Source organism: Dipodomys merriami, unplaced genomic scaffold (genome assembly GCF_024711535.1).
Source record: "Dipodomys merriami isolate MVZ:Mamm:240054 unplaced genomic scaffold, mDipMer1.0.p SCAF_19, whole genome shotgun sequence".
NCBI lineage: Eukaryota > Metazoa > Chordata > Mammalia > Rodentia > Heteromyidae > Dipodomys > Dipodomys merriami.
Genome location: NW_027203270.1, coordinates 15189342 through 15207924, shown reverse-complemented (window position 1 = coordinate 15207924; position 18583 = coordinate 15189342). Strand labels below are relative to the sequence as shown.

The following is an 18583-nucleotide window of genomic DNA, read 5'->3' as shown; positions in this document are numbered from 1 at the left end:
ACAATAAGCTATGCAAATAATGTCAGCTTGGGATAGTCAATGCTTAGCTTGCTGCCACTCAAAACCAGCCTATCTAACAAGTGAAGCTCAGAGGAGCTGAGAAATGGAGGTAAGTAACCCACAACACATTGTCAAACATTACATGTAACCATACCTGAACCATTCTCTAAGGTTCTCAAGTTGCCAGGCTCACAAAGGAGGCTCGCTTTTACTTAAGCTAATTTGAGTTGAGTTAGTGTGTGTGTGTGTGTGTGTGTGTGAGAGAGAGAGAGAGAGAGAGAGAGAGAGAGAGAGAGAGAGAGAGAGAGAGAGAGAGAGAGAGAGAGAGAGAGAGAGAGAGAGAGAGAGAGAGAGAGAACCTGTACTGGGACTTGAAATCAGGACCTGAGCACTGTCCTGTAGCTTTTTTTTTTTGGGGGGGGGTCCAGTCGTGGGGCCTGAACTCTGGGCCTGGGCGCTGTCCCTTAGCTCCTCAGCTCAAGGCTAGCGCTATACCACTTGAGCCACAGTGCCACTTCCAGCTTTTTTCTTTTTGCTTATGTGGTGCTGAGAAATCGAACCCAGGGCCTCAGGCATGCAAGGCAAGCGCTCTACCACTGAGCCACCTTCCCAGCCCCTCCTGTAGCTTTTTTCACTCAAGGCTGGTGCTCTACCACTTGACCCATAATTCCATTTCTAGCTTTTTGGTGGTTAATCGGAGATAAGAGTCTCACAGACCTTTCTTCCCTGGCTGGCTTCAAACGAGTAATCTTAGATCTCAGCCTCCTGAGTAGCCAGTGAGCCACTGGCACCCAGCTGAGCTGGGTTCTTCTTATTTGTAATCATGAGCCCTGAGTCAGGCACCTGGCCAGGGCTAGGAAGAAGTAAGTAGGCATACTACACACTACATACTAAACTGAAGAAGCTGGACCTCTAGCAGCCCTAGAAGTGAGCTCCTGTTCTTTTTCTTTTCTTTTTTTTTTGGGGGGGGGGTCGGCCGAGGGGCCTGAACTCTGGGCCTGGGCGCTGTCCCTCAGCTCTTCAGCTCAAGGCTAGCGCTCTACCACTTGAGCCACAGCACCACTTCCGGCTTTTTTCTTTTTGCTTATGTGGTGCTGAGGAATCGAAGCCAGGGCCTCAGGCATGCAAGGCAATTGCTCTACCACTGAGCTACCTTCCCAGCCCCTCTGCTTCTGTTCTTAACTGTCCTTTGGAGCCGGGGCCTGCAGCAGCCTGGCTTAGAGACACCAAGGCAGTGGCTGTTCTCCTTCAATAACCTAGTGCTCATTCCTTCACGACTGGCTCTTCAGTAGCAGCCATGTGGCCCCTGCCCTGTGGGGTTGTGGTTTCTAGATGATGTGGCAGCTTTTTTGTCACCACCTGATCTGTTCTCTCAGCATTTACCCACTTGTTCAGGCCCCAAGCAGGTCCTGGTCCTTTCCCCATATTCCATGTTCAGGCTCCATTTCCCACCTCTGAAAATTCCTGTTGCTCTGGACTACGGCACCCAGAAGGAAGGTGGAAGGGAATACACCTCTAGTGCTGGCCTGAGAACCTGAGCATGCATGCATGTATTTACCTCTGTCCCTCCTGCACCATACTGCAGTGCAAAAATTGCCAACAACAAGATGCCACACAAGCCTGACCAGGGACATGCCTAATCAAGCCACAAGATTTGTAAGAAGGAGGAAAAGGGAGACAAACTTAATGAGCATACATGAACTATCATAATATGGCTTTTTTTTTTCCTTTAGTGGTACTGGGGTTTATACTCAAAGTCTTGCACTTGCTAAGCAGGCACCTACAATTTGAGCTACATCTCCAGCTCTCTTTTACTTTAGTTTGTTTTTCAGATAGGGTCTTTTGATTTTGCCAGGACCTGCCTCTCACTATCATCATCCTAACTCCAGCTCTTACATAGCTGGACTACAGCATGCACTACCATGCCTGGCCAAAGTACAGCAGTTTGAAAATTAATAAACATAGAAAATAAAAGGTCCCCAGCCGAGGGCTTTAAAAAGCTCAAAGGAGGAAAATGAAGAAACTAAACCATAATGGCAAAAGAAAAGTACTAAAAGAAACCACACTAAAGATAAATGCTACAGCACATTTCATTTTAAACTTTAGAAATATATTGGAAACTGTTATTCTGAGAACCAGCTGTTCTAAATACCTCTGGAGGACCAGGCCAGCGAGAGGGCAGCCTACATGGTTAGAACCACAGTCTTGGGGCTGGGAATGGGGCTCAGTGTTACAGTGCTTGCCTCGCATGCATGAAGCCCTGGGTTCGATTCCTAAGAACCACATACACAGAAAAAAGTAGGAAGTGGTGCTGTGGCTCAAGTGGTAGAGTACTAGCCTTGAACAAAAAGAAGCTCAAGGACAGTGCCCAGGCCCTGAGTTCAAACCCCAGGACTGGCAAAAAAACAAACAAACAAAGAACCACAGTCTTCTAAAGGGTGGCTCCCCAGGGCCCATGGGCAGGTAGGATTGTAAACGGAGTCTGGGGCAAATGGCTATGCATTCTCTCAGGGTAAAGCATCTACTACTTCCAGGCTAAAATCATTTCCCCAGACCTGTCCCAAATCCCTCTCACCCCACAAGCCTGCTGCCTCTCCTACTGTCCAACCAAGCCCAGAGGGACTCCTCCAGCATTGGCTGGCACCTCCTATCATGGCATAGTCACTCCTTCCCACCATGGCTAAGAGCCCTTCACCTGGGTTCTGGCTCCTCTTCCTTCTTGTTCTACCTCTCTGCTTTTGTTCCTGCTGCCCCAAAGGCCCCAGGTGCTCCTCAACTCCACCTCATCCGCAGGAGCCACCAAACAGGAGTCTACCTGAAGCCTTCCTGACTGCCCCTTCCTCCCAAAGGCCCTTCTCTTTCACCTGAAGTTCTTAATTACTGGCCTGTCCATTTTCCTCTAGCATTGAGACCTGTCACCTGACTTTTCCTTCTATATTCTGGACAGTGAGCACCAGTTTTATATTCCCACCTTCTTTATTCTTTCATTCATTCATTCATTCATCCATCCATCCACTCATTCTACAAATATTAACTGAACACCTACTATATACCAGACCCTGTGCTAGGACTGAGGAAACAATGAACAAGGCAGATGCTGTGCCGGTCATCATGAACCTCCTCTTGGAAAGGGAAAAAAAACAATAAACAAACATAAAAAATAATCCTGTGACCAGGGCTATGACAGAAAGGTGCAAGGTGATATGCATGTAAGTGCTGATTTAAATGTAAGACTCCAGACATGTGCTTCAGAAGAAATGACATTGAGCTTGGTGCACCTCAGGTGGCAGAACACTTGCATAGCGTTCATACCACACATTTTCTCCATTATTCAGGATCCCATAGATGAGGAACAGGTGAGACATTCCTTCAGCTCTATAGTCCTAGGAGTACCTTCAGTTGTCTGGTATCCATTTTCTCATGGCCTAAAGAAAGCAGGCCACTGGTATTTTTCTTCTTGCCTTGGTCATCCTTGGCCAGATCTAAGTATAATTCAAAGACAGAAACCTGGGTACTGCTATATGGCATGAATGTATATCCTCATTCTCCCCTCATTTTGACCTTGTAATTAATTTGTGTTTTTCTTGACTTCTCCTCCTCCCCCTCCACCCCTTATTGGCAGTACTAGGGATTGAACTCAGAGCCTTGAGCTTACTCTGCAGGTGATCTATAACTTGAACCCTATCACCAGCCTTTCTGATCTTATTTTTATGAGTTTCTACTTTAATTAAATATACTCATATACATATATACAAGGCAGCATAAATATGCATTTAAATATACATCAAGATAAATGTAAAGTATATCTATTAGTGTAATATATAGCACCTATTTATCTTTTTATTCATATAAATACATATAAATGCATGTATACTTATTTTCCAGCCATCCCCAGTTTCTATATGGAACATCATGGAGGACTAAATGGACAGAGGGATGGAATAGACAGACAAGAAAAACAAGGAAGAAGATTGCCTAGTCTTTGCCTAAATGGAAAAAATACAGTTGGCTTCTGGAAAGAGCTGTATAGATTAGAGATCAGAAGCCAGGAGATGTAAGTATGAAAGAAAAAAAAAATGTCATTCATCTTTACCCCCCACTCAGTGACCTGAGATATTATCAACTACTAAATGCTTCTCACACAGATGCCCCACGCCCCCTCCTTCACATTATGGCTGTGAATTATATGCAGAGGTTAGCAGCTCTGTGCACACCGCTGACAATTAGTATTGGAGGCAGCACTCTAGACAACAGCATTCGGCCATAAATAATAAGACATCAAACTGCATGGCCTCCTTATAAATGCTGAAAGAATTCAAAGCAAATGAAGCCACCAGAACCTGCATCTGTATTCAGAGTGTCCTTGTCCCCTTGAGAGAAGTGGATGATTGAAGGACTTCTTCTAGTGAGAGAGAAAGCTTCAGCCAAGATCACATGGCTCCAGAATGGAAATGCTGCCCCCAGCACAAAGGGCCTGGGCCCTTGTGGCCCTCAGTGGCCTTTGTGACCACAGAGTCCCCACAGAAAGATCAGCATAGTACGCAGCACCTGCAGGCTAGCTGAAAGAAAGGGATGACCCAGCGGGCCTGTGTAGGCAGCTGAACCTCCCACTTGCCCCCAACTGACTCCTCAGATATGTCCTGTCCCCTCCTGTCCCAACCACAAGCCAGAGCTCCAGGCACCAGAACCAGCCCCACTGAGTTACAAACAACAGGTGGAGATGACATGACAGGGACTGGGGTCCTTTCTATTTGTGAGAGAACATGAGCCAGGCCTTTCTTACTGGGAAAACTAATAGAATTCACAAAGGTAATAAGATTCTTTCTAAACTCTGGAATATTCTCTGACTAGTCAGGGACTGAAAGTGAGTGCGAAAGGGGAGGGAAGAGAGACAGTTAAAAGACTGCATTTGCGGGGCTGGAAATATGGCTTAATGGTAGAATGCTTGCCTAGCATGCATGAAGTCCTGAGTTCAATTCCCCAGTACCACAGAAAAGGCCAGAAGTGGTACTGTGGTTCAGTGGTAGATCGCTATCCTTGCATAAAAGAAGCTCAGGGACAGTGCTAAGGCCTCAAGTTCAAGCCCCAGGACTGGCAAAAAAAAGGAAAAAAAGACTGCAAATGAATTCTAATGACAAAATAATATTCAGTTAATTTATAGACACAGACTGATGGGGGCACTCAGTCATGGGGGGGGGCACTTTAAAAAAATAAGGTGACCTGGCAACACTCTCTGACAGTCGTAGCTGCCTAGACACAACAGATATGGTCCCAAGCCTGGAGTGAACCCAGGCCAAGTGGACACATTAAGGTCCCTTCCTTAGGAATCTGGGAAGTTAGAAACTGGGAGTGGGTTCAGTGGCAGAGTGCCTGCTTAGTATGCATGAGGCCCTGGGTTCCCTCTCAAGCACCAAATTTAAAACACAATCACACAGAAAAAGGAATATAGGGAAAAGGCTGACACTGAACCTCAACTCAACTGCTAAGTGGGACAGAAAGATGCAGCATTATTAACTGATTGGGGGTGGGAGGAGGGGGGTGGAGCGGCTGTTTTCACATGCCCAGTTAGGAGTTAGGGTGAGGAAGAAAAGGGGAGAGAACACAGAGATCAAAGCAGACAGACAACAGGCAGCGAGGGATTACTGGCTTCCCTTTAGTCTCAGGCCGTCTTCCCTTTCTAGGTAGTATTGGCAATAAATCCCACTGTTCAATCTATGCTGTTTGCAACCAGACTGGTCAGCTGCACATCTTTTCCTCAATAACCTGGTTAATAAAACAAGCCCTGCCCGTCACCTGGGCCAGCCCTGAGCTGATTAAAAATACCTGGGGACAATCAAGTCAGTGGCTGGGGAGAGTGAAGCCAGAGGCTGCCAGGTCTTCTCGGCTTACCAGAATGACTCTGAACAAAGTCCTCCACAATACAGGTGCCTCTCACCTCTGTTACTACTGCTACCTCCTCAGATCCCTCTCTGAACTTTTCAGTAGATCCTTGAAAATGTCACAATGAGAGCGTCAAAATGCCAGCCCTAGCATAAAACTGACCTGCCTGAAATCCCCCCATTGGTCTTCCTACTGCTCTTAGGATAAAACCAAAACTGGATCCTCTGTGTATCCCTCCAGCCTACAGGTACCCAAACACTGCCGCAGGGAAAATACTTTCCTTAACCTTCACCCCACAGCTCTTTCATCTAATTAATTCATTTAAGAAACTTTTATTAGCACCATTATTGAAATTCACAAACCATAAAACTAACCTTTCTAACGTTTCCAATTCAGTGGCTCACAGAGTTGTGAACCATTGCCACTATGGAATTTCTGAATATTTTCATCATTCTCCTTTCTACAGCCCCTGGAAACCACTGATCTACTTTCTGTCCTATGTATTTGCATATTTTAGACATTGAATATAAATGGGATCCTACAATACATGACCTTTTTATTCACTATTGCATTTTTTTTTCTGTCCTAATCTTAATTATTTCTTTCCTTCTGCTAGCTTTGGATTCAGTTTGCTGGTTTCTTTTTTTTTGGGGGGGGGGGGTTGCTAGTTTAAGGTGGTGGATGATAATGGATTTAAGATCTTCTTTGTAATATAAGCATTTACTTCTACTTCTAATCTATGGATTATTTTTCCATTTCCATTCACCTCCAAGAATTTTGTGATTTCTTCTTTGACCCATTATTTAGAAGTGAACTTACTTTTCACATATTGGTGAATTTTCCAAATTTTCTTTAGTTTTGACTTCTTTTCATTCCACTATAGTCAGAGAACATACATTGTATGACTTCAGTCCTTTTTTTTTTAGCTGGTCTTGGGGCTTGAACTCAGGGCACAGGCATTGTCCCTGAGCCTCTTTGTGCTCAAGGCCAGTGCTCTACCACTTGAACCACAGCACCACTTCTGTTTTTTTTCTGAGTAGTTTATTGAGTCTCATGGACTTTCTTGCCCAGGCTGACTTTGAATCATGATCCTCATATCTCAGCCTCCTGAATAGCTAGAATTATAGGTGAGAGCTGTTGGTACCCAGCTTTCAGTCCTCTTTTACTGAGACTTGTTTCATGGCCTGACATATGTTCTCTTCTGGGAAATGCTTCCAGTATACATGAGAACAACTTGCTATTTTGGGGTAAAGTGTTCTATAGATGTCTATTAAGCCTAACTGGATTATAGTGTTATTCAGGGCTTTTATTTACTTATTGATCCTCTGCCTATTTATTCTATCACTGTTGAAAATGAGACTTGGAAGCTGGTCTTAGTAGCATATGCCTGTAATCTTAGCACTTGGAAAGTGAGACAGAAGGACTGTGAACTCAAGGCCAGAGTGGACTGTACATTAAGTACAAACCCATCCCAGCTACATACTGAGACCCTACTTCAAAAAATACAAAAGTGCAATGAGAAGTACAAAATGTCATGTCAAAACCAGCTTTACAATGTCGGTGTGTGGGGGGGAGGGGGGTATGATTGGGTGGGGGGGAGGGGGGAGGCTGGGAAGGGAGGTGAAGGGTAAACAAAGGAGGAGGCTGCAATGCTTGGTAAGAAATGTATGCATTATCCTGCCCATGTAATTGTAACCCCTCTGTACAGTATGTTCTCAAATAAAATAAAATTAAAAAAAAAAAAAAACACAAAAGTGGGAGGTATGTGAGGATCTGTGGTCCGAGGCCAGTACCAGGCAAATAAGATCCTACTGGAAAAATAACTAAAGTAAAAAAGGCTGGGATGTGGCTCAAGCAGAGGGCCCTGAGTTCAAACCACAGGAGAAGGAGAGAGGGAGAGAGGAAAAAAAGGGAGACAGGGAGGCACGGAGGGAGGGATGGAAGGAGGAAGAGAAGAGAGGGAGAAAGGGAGAGAGAGATATTTCAAGTCTACTGTTGATACATTTCTTCCCTCACTTTTGTTAGCTTTGCTTTCTGTTTTAGAGGTCTGTTACTGGGAACACACGTTTGTTATGGTTTCCTGATTGATCCTTTTTTTGGGAGAGGGGGTCCGGTTGTGGGGCCTGAACTCTGGGCCTGGGCGCTGTCCCTCAGCTCTTCAGCTCAAGGCTAGCGCTCTACCACTTGAGCCACAGCGCCACTTCCGGCTTTTTTCTTTTTGCTTATGTGGTGCTGAGGAATCGAACCCAGGGCCTCAGGCATGCAAGGCAAGCGCTCTACCACTGAGCCACCTTCCCAGCCCCTGCCCAGATTGATCCTTTGATTATTACAAAATGTCCTTATTTGTCTTCAGTAACAATTACTGTCTTAAGGTCTATTCTATTTGAAATTTTTTTTGTATTTTTGTTTTTTTGGGTCAGGTCATAGGGCCTGAACTCTGGGCCTGGGCGCTGTCCCTCAGCTCTTCAGCTTAAGGCTAGCACTCTACCACTTGAGCCACAGCGCCACTTCTGGCTTTTTTCTTTTTGCTTATGTGGTGCTGAGGAATTGAACCCAGGGCCTTGCGGCAAGTGCTCTACCACTGAGCCACCTTCCCAGCCCTCTATTTGACATTTTATAGCTACCTCAATTTTCTTTTAGTTGCTGTTTGTATATGTTTTCCCCTATATTTTCCCTTTCTACTTAATTGTGCCTTTGAGTCTAAAACGTGCCACCTCTAGACAGAAAATAGTTTGCTTTTTCTCAATTGATTCTGCCAAACTCTTGTCTCTTTATTGGAGTGTTAAGCCCATTTGAACTTAAAATAATTACTAACGAGACAGAACTTATGTCATTTTCCTATTTTATATTTTCCATTTCTCTCTTCTTTGGTGTTAAATAGGCATTTTCTAGCATACCTTTCAATTATCTTTTAAGGGTGTGTGTGTATACACAAACACACACACATATATATATACGCATATATATATATATATATTTATGAGAGAGAGGGGGAGAGGGAGAGGGAGGCAGAGAAGAAGAATGGGATTTGAACACAGGACTAGGCTAGCGCTCTATCACTCAACCATATCTTCAGCCCTTAAGGTATTTTCTTTGTAGTTGCCTTGTATGTATGTATATATGTATGTGGTATTGGGGATCAAATTCAGGATGTTGTACATGCTATACCAGTGTTCTGTTACTGAGTTACATAGTCTCGGGCCACAAAACTAATTTTTTTTTTTTTTTTTTTTTGTCGGTCGTGGGGCTTGAACTCTGGGCCTGGGCGCTGTCCCTCAGCTCTTCAGCTCAAGGCGAGCGCTCTACCACTTGAGCTACAGCGCCACTTCCGGTTTTCTGGTGGTTTATTGGAGATCGGAGTCTCACGGTCTCTCCTGCCCGGGCTGGCTTTGAACCGCGATCCTCAGATCTCAGCCTCCTGAGTAGCTAGGATTACAGGCGTGAGCCGCCAGCGCCCGGCACAAAACTAATATTTTAATTTAAAACAACTTGGCTGGGATTAATGCTGACTTAACTTCAATAGAACAAAAAGTTTGTTCTAATATACAGTTACTTGCTGCACGATGATGTCTTAGTCCACAATGAATCACACATACAACAGTGGTCCTATAAGATTATTCACTTAGTGATGCTATGATCATCTTAGAATATGTAAGAACATTCTATGGGAACTGGAGGTATGGCTCAAGTGGAGAATGCCAGCCTCTGAGCAAACAGGACAAGCAAGCACACCAGCCCTAAGTTCAACTCCCTCACACTGGCACAAGAAAATAAAGACCAGCTGGGCACTGGAGGCTCATGCCTATAATCACAGCTACTCAGACAATTATTATTGCTGACTGCAATTGTCTTTTTAGTGGGATAGGAGAAAATTACAATCAAAGTATGTTACACTTTTTTCTTTTTTTGGTGCTGGTACTGAGGCTTAAAATCAGGACCTAGCATTCTTGCTTCGCTGGCTCTCTGTCACTTGAGCCATACCTCTACTTCTGGCTACTTGGTGGTTAATTGGAGATAAGAGTCCTGCTTTACAGGCCTGAGCCATGAGCACCCAGCTTGTTGTACCTTTAAAAGTTTCCTTGCATAGGTACAAGCCTAGTATCCTTTTATTCCAACCTGAAAGATTGACTACCTTTAATATTTCTTACAAGGCATGTCCACTAGTGAAAAATTTGCCCAATTAAAAAAAAATTTCTCCTTCAGTTTGGTAGGACTGTTGTTCTGGATATAGAACTCATGAGTGACAGTCCGTTACATTCAGCATATTGTGTCATCCCATTGCCTCTGGCTTCCGTGGCTTCTGAGAAGCCAGCAGTGAGCTTAACCTGATTATGGAAGGATTAGAATCCTTCAGCTCTGAGCTCAGCCATCCTCTTTCCCTGGGCGATGTCAGTCAGGTTCTTTGTGTCTTTGCTGCCTTGTGTTCTGTAATTCTCGTTTGTCATTATCACAAAGGCAATGAAATAATTAATGATAAAAAATAACTCTTGAGTGGGTTCTCCCACTATTAGAATACAAGCCCAGAGGCAGGCCCTCCCTCCAGAATAGCAGAACCTGGCCTGCTGCAGCAGCTCCTCAATAAATATTTACCCAGTGAATGAATGACACTCACATTTAAAGGGAGATGGATTATGGCTATCAACCCTCCATTCCTTGGAACAGCATTAAGTAGCACCCCTGTGGTAGCCTGCTGGTGGGACTGAACATGGACTACCCTACCCCTCAACTTTGAGTTGATCATGAGACTTGCTTTGACCAGTGGAATATTTGTCAGTATGATGTGAGACAAGGCTTGGCACATGCTTGTGCGAATGTACTAGCTCTCTTGCACTCCTGCCTGTCACCCTTGGGTAGTCACTGGTCCAAATGGGTTCAGTGACACATAAATCAAACTTAAACCCAACTCTGCATAAAGCCAACCAAGTCCCACTGACAGCAGCCTAATCAGTGAGACTCACCCAACCCACAGATCTGTGAGAAAGAAAAAAATACTTGCTGCCATATGCCAGTGGGTTTCAGGGAGGGTGATTACACTACAATATTGTGGCAATAGAAGACCAGGACATATGTGCTGGTGAGTCTGAAGAGGAGGAGGATGTCCTCGGGGAGGTCTCTTGTATGTCCTTCCTGTGGCCCATTATGGGATACAGTCCCATGCCTCTTCTTCTACCCTCCTCCCCACACACACTTGCATCCCTAGTCCATCCCTCTTGCCTTTGGTGTCCTTCCCTTGCATCTTCTTCCACCTCCCCCTAACTTGCTTCTACTGCTCTCCATTCCCCAGGTCCAAACTAGATCTCCACGCTGACATCCTAAGGGGATGCTCTCTAGCTGTTAGCACAGCTAACAGCAATCCTGCAATGCTATGACTGGGATACTCCCCCTTAGCAGCAGTCCAGCATGTGCTGAGCATCTAGTATGGCACCAGGCACACATGAGAGCTTGATGAGAGTAAGGCTTTGTCTTCTTTCTCCCTCCCCCTCCCCAGTTCCACCCCTGGCCCAAAAAGTTGTCTCCACAGCCAGCACACCTATATTCTTCCTCTATCATGGGGAGGTGGGAGGATCCTCCCTGACCTGTCCCAGGGCTGGTCCCTCTGTCTGCCTCAACCCATTCCCCAGACTCAGTGACCAGGAAGGGACGGGGAGCTCCTGCACCTCCTTAAATTGCAAACAGAGCCCATGTGGGATCTGGAATTTTAGTTACTCATTCCAAGTATATAACTGCTTATTTCAAAGAGGGCTGGATACAGTTTAGGGGCTAAATGCATTTTTTTTAATGCAACTTAAGGATCAAAGAGAACAGAGGCCACATTGAAAGCAGAAAAAGATGTCACTAGAAATCTGATGATTCAACTGAGCAACACACACATCTGACTGCAGCTTGGTGGCAGCCACAGAAATAAGACAGGCAGGGACTGCAGAATGAGTGCCACAGAAAATCAAAACTGGCCCTGAGTGTGAACTCCATGCACAGGCAGCAACCAGGCCTAAAGAGCATTCCGAGAAGAACACTGGGGAGACCCCTGTGCCCACAATAACAGCCATTGGCCAAGGGTGGTTCTAGCTGTTCTGTGTGATTTCCCCTTTAATCTCACAAGAATGCCATGGGCATACTCATCATTCCACTTGACAGAGGGGGAACTAAGGCTCATAGAACACCACAGAGTAGGGCAGGGGTAGCCAGGAGGAAAAAGCAGCATCTGAACCCTTAACCTGTCACCAATACAGCTTTGCTCACACTGGGCCCATCACACTCTCCAGACATAAGTGGCCGGCCTCTGGAGCTGGGTGGGCTTTTTCATGAGGCTTCATTCCCTCATTCTGAAAGATCTGTCCTGTCACTGGCCTGGCCCACTTCTCAGGACCCCATTACCTCCTGGGAGCTCACTAGTACCTTCTATGATGGGTTTCCTGGAGTCCCACCTTCCAGTCTTTGAGATGTGATTCACCTTCCTTCCTCCCTCCCTCTCACCTCCTGCACCCCAGCACATTCCCTTTGACATTGATCTGCTCCTGAGTGATGCTCCTAGCCCTTCCTGACTTGCCTCTACCTGCTGTTCACCACCCCAGCCTCTCTCAGAACGCAATGCATGCACCCCAACGTCCCTAACTCTGCCTCTGTTAACAGAGCCCAGCAGACTTCAGGGCCACATAGTGGACTCCTGGCTGCCCTCTTGCTACTGACCTCAGACCTTGATAGAGATTTTCAATTCTATAAAGGCAACTTTAATTCCACAGGTGGCCTTTTCACTCCTAAGCCTCCTCTTTTGCTAAGTTAAATCCCAATTACCTTCTTGAGGGCTACTTAACTACACTCCTACTTCCCACCCTGTGATGACAGAACCTGAGATTGGTTTGCGTGAAGCCTAAGGCCAACCCCATCTACTCTTCAGGACACATTTGTGCACAGTCAGAAGAGGTTTGCATCCACAGAAATGCTTCTCTTTTGCCTGCTTAGAAATCATTGTAATAGCTGGGCATGGTGGTGCAAACCTAGAATCCCAGCAATGAAGTAGCTTAGGAAGCTCCTGAGTTCAAGACAAGTCTGAGCTGTATACCAAGACCCAGTCTCAAACAAAGCAAAATAAAACAAAACATCAAAACAGAAATTATCTTAAACGAATAAGGTTAAAACAAGATATTTCTGGGCCAAATATGGTGGTTCATGTCTATAATCCCAGCTACCAGGGAAGCAGAGGTAGGATGATTGAGGTTGTAGGCCAGTTGGAGCAAAGTAGCTCAAAAGTCAGACATCATCATCTTATAACTGTAATCACAGCTATTTGGGAGGGAGGGATCAGAAAAATCACAGTTTGAGCCATGCAGAAAGTTTGTGAGACTCAAAAGAAAGTAGCTGGGCATGGCACATGCCTGTCATCCCAACTACAGTAGGAAGCATAAATAGGAGGATCACAGTCCAGGCAAAAAGTGAGCCCCTATCTCAAAAATAACTAGAGCAAAAAGAATGGAATGAATGGCTCAAGCAGCACTGTCCCTGCTTAACAAGTTTGAAGCCTTAATTTTTTTTGGGGGGTAGGGGGTTGGGGAGGTGTGTAAAGCCAGAAAAACCTTGAGAGTGAGAAAAAAGTCTTTGTGTTGTCTAGGTTGGGTTTAAGAGTCCCTAAAAAGTAGCTTCTAGAAATGAGAAGGTCCCCAGCAGAGCCAGAATTGGCAGGTGAAGAAAAGCCCCTGCAGAAATCAGCTCTGGACAAAAGGCTGTCTTGGAGAAGTGGGGAGCAACGAAAACTGGGAAAACAGGGGCCCCCTCTCAGGCTGTGGGACCAGCTGAGGCTGATGAGTACCAAGTGCAGGTGGAAATCATTTTACATTCATCTCTGACCTTTGCTTGGCCAGTTTTACCCAGGACACCTTCCCCTTGATCAAATACTTCCCCAGACTCTGACATTAACAAGGACAAGCACTGTGACAATTCAGAGACCCGCTGAAACTGGGACGTCTCCTGTCACTAATCTGTGTGATTCGATGACATTAAAAAAATGAAAAGAGAGCAAGAAAAAGAAACCAGAAGAGAATTCCTTTCCTTTTTTACTTTCAGATGAGGCTATACTCAGAGCAGGGCAATTTAGATGTGAACCTTGTTAGGTGAATAGTCCCTGAGGGGTGGCCAGACAGAACTTTGGATGTGTGGCTGGGAAGGTGGCTCAGGGGTAAAGTGCTTGCCTTGCATGCATGAGGCCCTGGGTTCGATTCTTCAGCACCACATAAGCAAAAAGAAAAAAGCCGGGAGTGGTGCTGTGGCTCAGGTGGTAGAGCGCTAGCCTTGAGCTGAAGAGCTGAGGGACAGTGCCCAGACCCAGAGTTCAGGCCCCCAAGACCGACAAAAAAAAAAAAAAAAAAAAAAAAAAAAAAAAAAAAGGAACTTTGGATGTAATCCTGGTTTTCTGACCACTCTACTAAATGACCTCCCCTCCTCTGGCCCCTCTATACTCCATATCAAGGGGCAAGAGGGGTGAACCTGGCTCCCCCAAATTAAGCCTAGGCAATAGCACGTATGCCTCCATTTCACCTTCTAAATTAAGCCAAGTTCTCCATTAGCTTTCCACTGGGGACTGAGAGAAAATTGTTTCAAAACTGGAAACTGAATTTAAAGTAGGGAGGAAAAAAAGCACCTCATAAAACCCAGATGTTTTGAAGTAGTTTGCTGAAAATTTTTTTTCTTTCGCTGTGGCAGGATGGAACCCAGTGCCTTAGGAATGCTAGGCAAATGCTCTACCTCGGCCTGTTGCAAACTTTTTAGGTTAACTCATAAGTGGCTGCCTGCTCTGAGAGGTCACCTTGTCTGCTCAGGAATCCAACTGTCCAAATGAGGTTATGGGGCTGGAGACTAACTCAGTGGTGAAGTGCTTGCCTAGTTCTAGTTCCATCTCCAACACCAAAAAAAAAAAAAAAAAAGCAAACAAACATAAAAAAATGGGGTCACATAAAAACTCAGAGATGTTTAAAAGCAGCTGATTTATATTCAGAGTTTCAGCAATGTAAGAGGCACACTCCATCCACTAAATGATGGATTGGGCACACTGTATTCGTCAAGGTTCTTTGGTTGTAAGCAACAAAAACCAAGTCTGGCTGATTTAAGCAGAATGGAGTTTAGTGGAGGAATAGAGTCAACGGAAAGCTATAGGTCAGAACCAATGGGAAGGATGAAGGTTCTGAGGTAAAAGGAAACAGGAACCCTGGTGGCTAAAGGAGTCTGAGCCTCAGTCTCATCAGCTCACATGGCAGGAATAAGTGCCTCCAATATCCCTTCCCTCCTGGCTTGTGTGCAAGGTTCAGCTCCCAGAATAGACAACACAGAAATGTACATCAGCACAGGCCAAGGTCCCACAATCTGGGAAATGGCTACGTAGATGGGTCCACTTTGTAGAAAGTGAGACAAGTCCTTTCTGATTTTTGCAGCTTTCAGACCTAGTAATTCCATTCCTTTCAGAGCAAGCCATATAAAGACATAACATATTTGAGGCATATGTCAACATGAAGACTTACAACATTTATGATGGCTAACAACTAAAAAAACAACCCAGTGGTCAAACAACAGGTGGATGGAAAAGCAAATTTTACATACTCACACAAAAGAATACCACGAAGCAACGAAGAAGCAATTAGTGATACAACATCATGGAAGAATTTCAAAAACATTAAGTGAAGTGAGAAGCCTTTCACAAAAAAGCACGGTTGTCTGATTCAATGTATATGAAGTTCTAGTACATGAAAATTTAACCACAAGTAAAAAAAAAAAATCAGAATAGTGGCTGATTCTGGGGGACTTGGTACAGGGAGCGACTAGAAGAAATGTGGAGGAGCGGGCTGGGAAGGTGGCTCAGTGGTAGAGCGCTTGCCTTGCATGCATGAGGCCCTGGGTTGATTCCTCAGCACCACATAAGCAAAAAAGAAAAAAGCCGGAAGTGGCGCTGTGGCTCAAGTGGTAGAGTGCTAGCCTTGAGCTGAAGAGCTGAGGGACAGCTCCCAGGCCCAGAGTTCAGGCCCACGACTGGACCCAAAAAAAAAAAATGTGGAGGAACTTTCTATAGTGAAGGTCATAGTCTTCATTTTGACAGCAGTCTCAGTTGCACAGGTCTATGAATTTATCTCAGCTCACTAAGCCAAGCATATTGGTTCATGCCCACAGTTCCAGCTATTTGGAAGTTTGAGGCAGGATCTTGAGTTTAAAGCCAATCTTGGACATATTGTGATAACCTCTCAAAAAAAAATTGTAAGGGCTGCTCTATCTGAGCTCATCAGATGCAACATGTAAGATTTGTGCACATTACCATGTATACATCTTTTTTTCAGATTTTTTTTTGTGTGTGAAGATAACATACAGAGGGGTTACAATTACATGGGCAAGATAATGAGTACATTTCTTATCAAGCATTGTTGCCTCCTCCTCCTTTGTTTCCCCTTACCATCCATTCCCATCTCCACCATCCCCCTGGTGCCCCCCCAAAGTTGTAAAGTTCGTTTTTCGACATAACGATTTGTACGTCTCATTGTTGCAATGGGTCCACCTGTATCCCTATTTAAATGATTTGTTTTTTTCCCTTCCCCTCCACAAATTATACCAATATCAAATACAGTGAACGCAGAGGTTATACCATGGGAGAGGAACATACAAAGCAACAAAGAAAAAAATTATGGAACGCTTCACAAATTTGCGTATCATCCTTGTGCAGGGACCATGCTAATCTTCTCTGTATCATTCAAATTTTAGTATATGTGCTGCCGAAGTGAACACCCATGTATACATCTTATCACAAAAGAAAAGAACCATAGGAAAAATACTGAATTTTAGCTAATGACAAGCTTGCTGAAATATCTATTCCATTCATCAAAGGATGCTTATTAAGATAGTGAAAAGTGGCTTGGCACTAGTGGTTCACACCTGTAATGCTAGCTGCTTAATAGACTGATATCTGAAGTACTGTAGTTCAAAGCCAGCTGAGGCAGAAAAATCTGTGGCACTCTATTTCCAAAATAACCAGCAAAAAGCTAGGCTATGGTTCAAATAGTAGAGCAGCAGCTGAGCAGTAAACTGAGCAAGCATGAGGCCTTAAGTTAAAACCTTAGTACTGGCCAAAAAAAATCCCAAACAAACAAAAAAACAGTGAAAAGCCACAAGTCCAAATGAGTTGCAACACAGAACAAGTATTGGATTACTGCAACATGAATGCATGTCAAAAATAATCTTGAGTCAAAAATAATCTGATAGGCCAGGCGCTGCTGGCTCACTCCTATAATCCTAGCTACTTAGGAGGCTGAGATCTGAGGCTCGCAGTTCAAAGCTAGCAGGGGCAGGAAAGTCTGTGAGACTCTTATCTTCAATTAAGCACCAGAAAACTGGAAATGGTGCTGTGGCTCAAGTGGTAGAGTGTTCGCCTTGAACTGAAGAGCTCAGGGACAATGCCCAGGCCCAGAGTTCATGCACCACAACTGACAAAAAAAAAAAAATCTAATAGGAAACAAAGGGTAAAGAAAAATACAGGCACATAACTAAGGAAACACAAATAGTCCACCAACATATTTGACCTCAATAATAACGAGCTAAATGCCCTTATGAACCACAACGACCAATCAGGTCACTTGGGCCAAGTTGGCATAACTCTAAGAAAAGTGATACTAATACAGGGAGGAAGTAAGAGCATGGGGCAGCAGGTACATGTATGCACATGTGAGCTTGTCAGTTCTAGAGCTTGAACTCAGGACCTGGGCTCTGTCCCTTAGCTTTTTTACTCAAGACTGGTGTTCTACTTCTTGAGCCACAACTCCACTTCTGGCTTTTTGCTGGTTAATTAGAGATGTCTCATGGACTTTGCTGCCCAGGCAGGTGTCAAACCATGATCCTCAGATCTCAGCCTCCTGAGTAGCTAGGGTTACAGGTATGAACCACCAGCACCCAACTGCTTTTTAGGGACACAGAGCTTCAAACTTAGAGAGGGGGGCAACAGGAGGTAAAGATGCACACAGAGCTGAGCGCTTGTGGCTCACAGCTGTAAATCCTACTCAGGAGGCTGAAATCTGAGGAGCATAGTTCAAAGCCTGGCCAGGTAGTAAAAAGTCTATGAGACTCTTATTTCCAATTAAAGCCGGCCCAGGCAAGAAAGTTCATGAGACACTTATCTCCAACTAACCAGAAAATCAGAAGTGGCACTGTGGCTTAAAGTGGTAGAGTGCTAGCCTTGAGAAAAAAAAAAAAAAAAAAAACCTCAGGGGTAACACCCAAGCCCTGAGTTCAAGCTGCACACAGCCTGCAACCTCCCATTTTCACCCCCAAGTATACATCCTAGAGAAACCTCCTCTGCAAAGGATGTTGAAAAGAGCAGAAAGAGAGAGAAACAGACACAGGTCTACCAACAAGTGCAAGGGATAAAGCAACTGGTACCTTTATGCAAGGCAGGAAAAAGTGACATGCAAACCAATGGAGCTGGTAAGAAATTGAAATACAGTATGATTCCATTTGTAAAAGTCAAATGCATGCAAAATCAAACAATGCATTAAGGCTATAAAGAACAGTAAGTTAATGAGTATAATAGCATCTCCCCTGGGGATAGAGACAGCCTGATCTGTTTAAAGAGCTACATAAAAGCAATTTCTAAAAGGCTAGAGCTACTCTATCTTTTATGCTAGCAGGGAAAAGGTCTAATTTATTAGTCTTCTTAAACTGTATTTGTGTGCTTTATATGCTC

At 44.6% G+C, this 18583-nt stretch overlaps 1 protein-coding gene and 1 non-coding gene across 4 annotated transcripts in view; both read right to left on the bottom strand.

Moving 5' to 3' along the window:
- The window catches only part of Rph3al (rabphilin 3A like (without C2 domains)), a 161804-nt gene that overhangs the window by 132132 nt on the left and 11089 nt on the right, over nt 1–18583 (bottom strand). The window lies entirely within an intron of this gene.
- On the bottom strand, nt 16529–16635 carry LOC138831222 (U6 spliceosomal RNA). Its single transcript, XR_011373169.1, has one exon. It is a non-coding gene; the product is annotated as a U6 spliceosomal RNA (small nuclear RNA).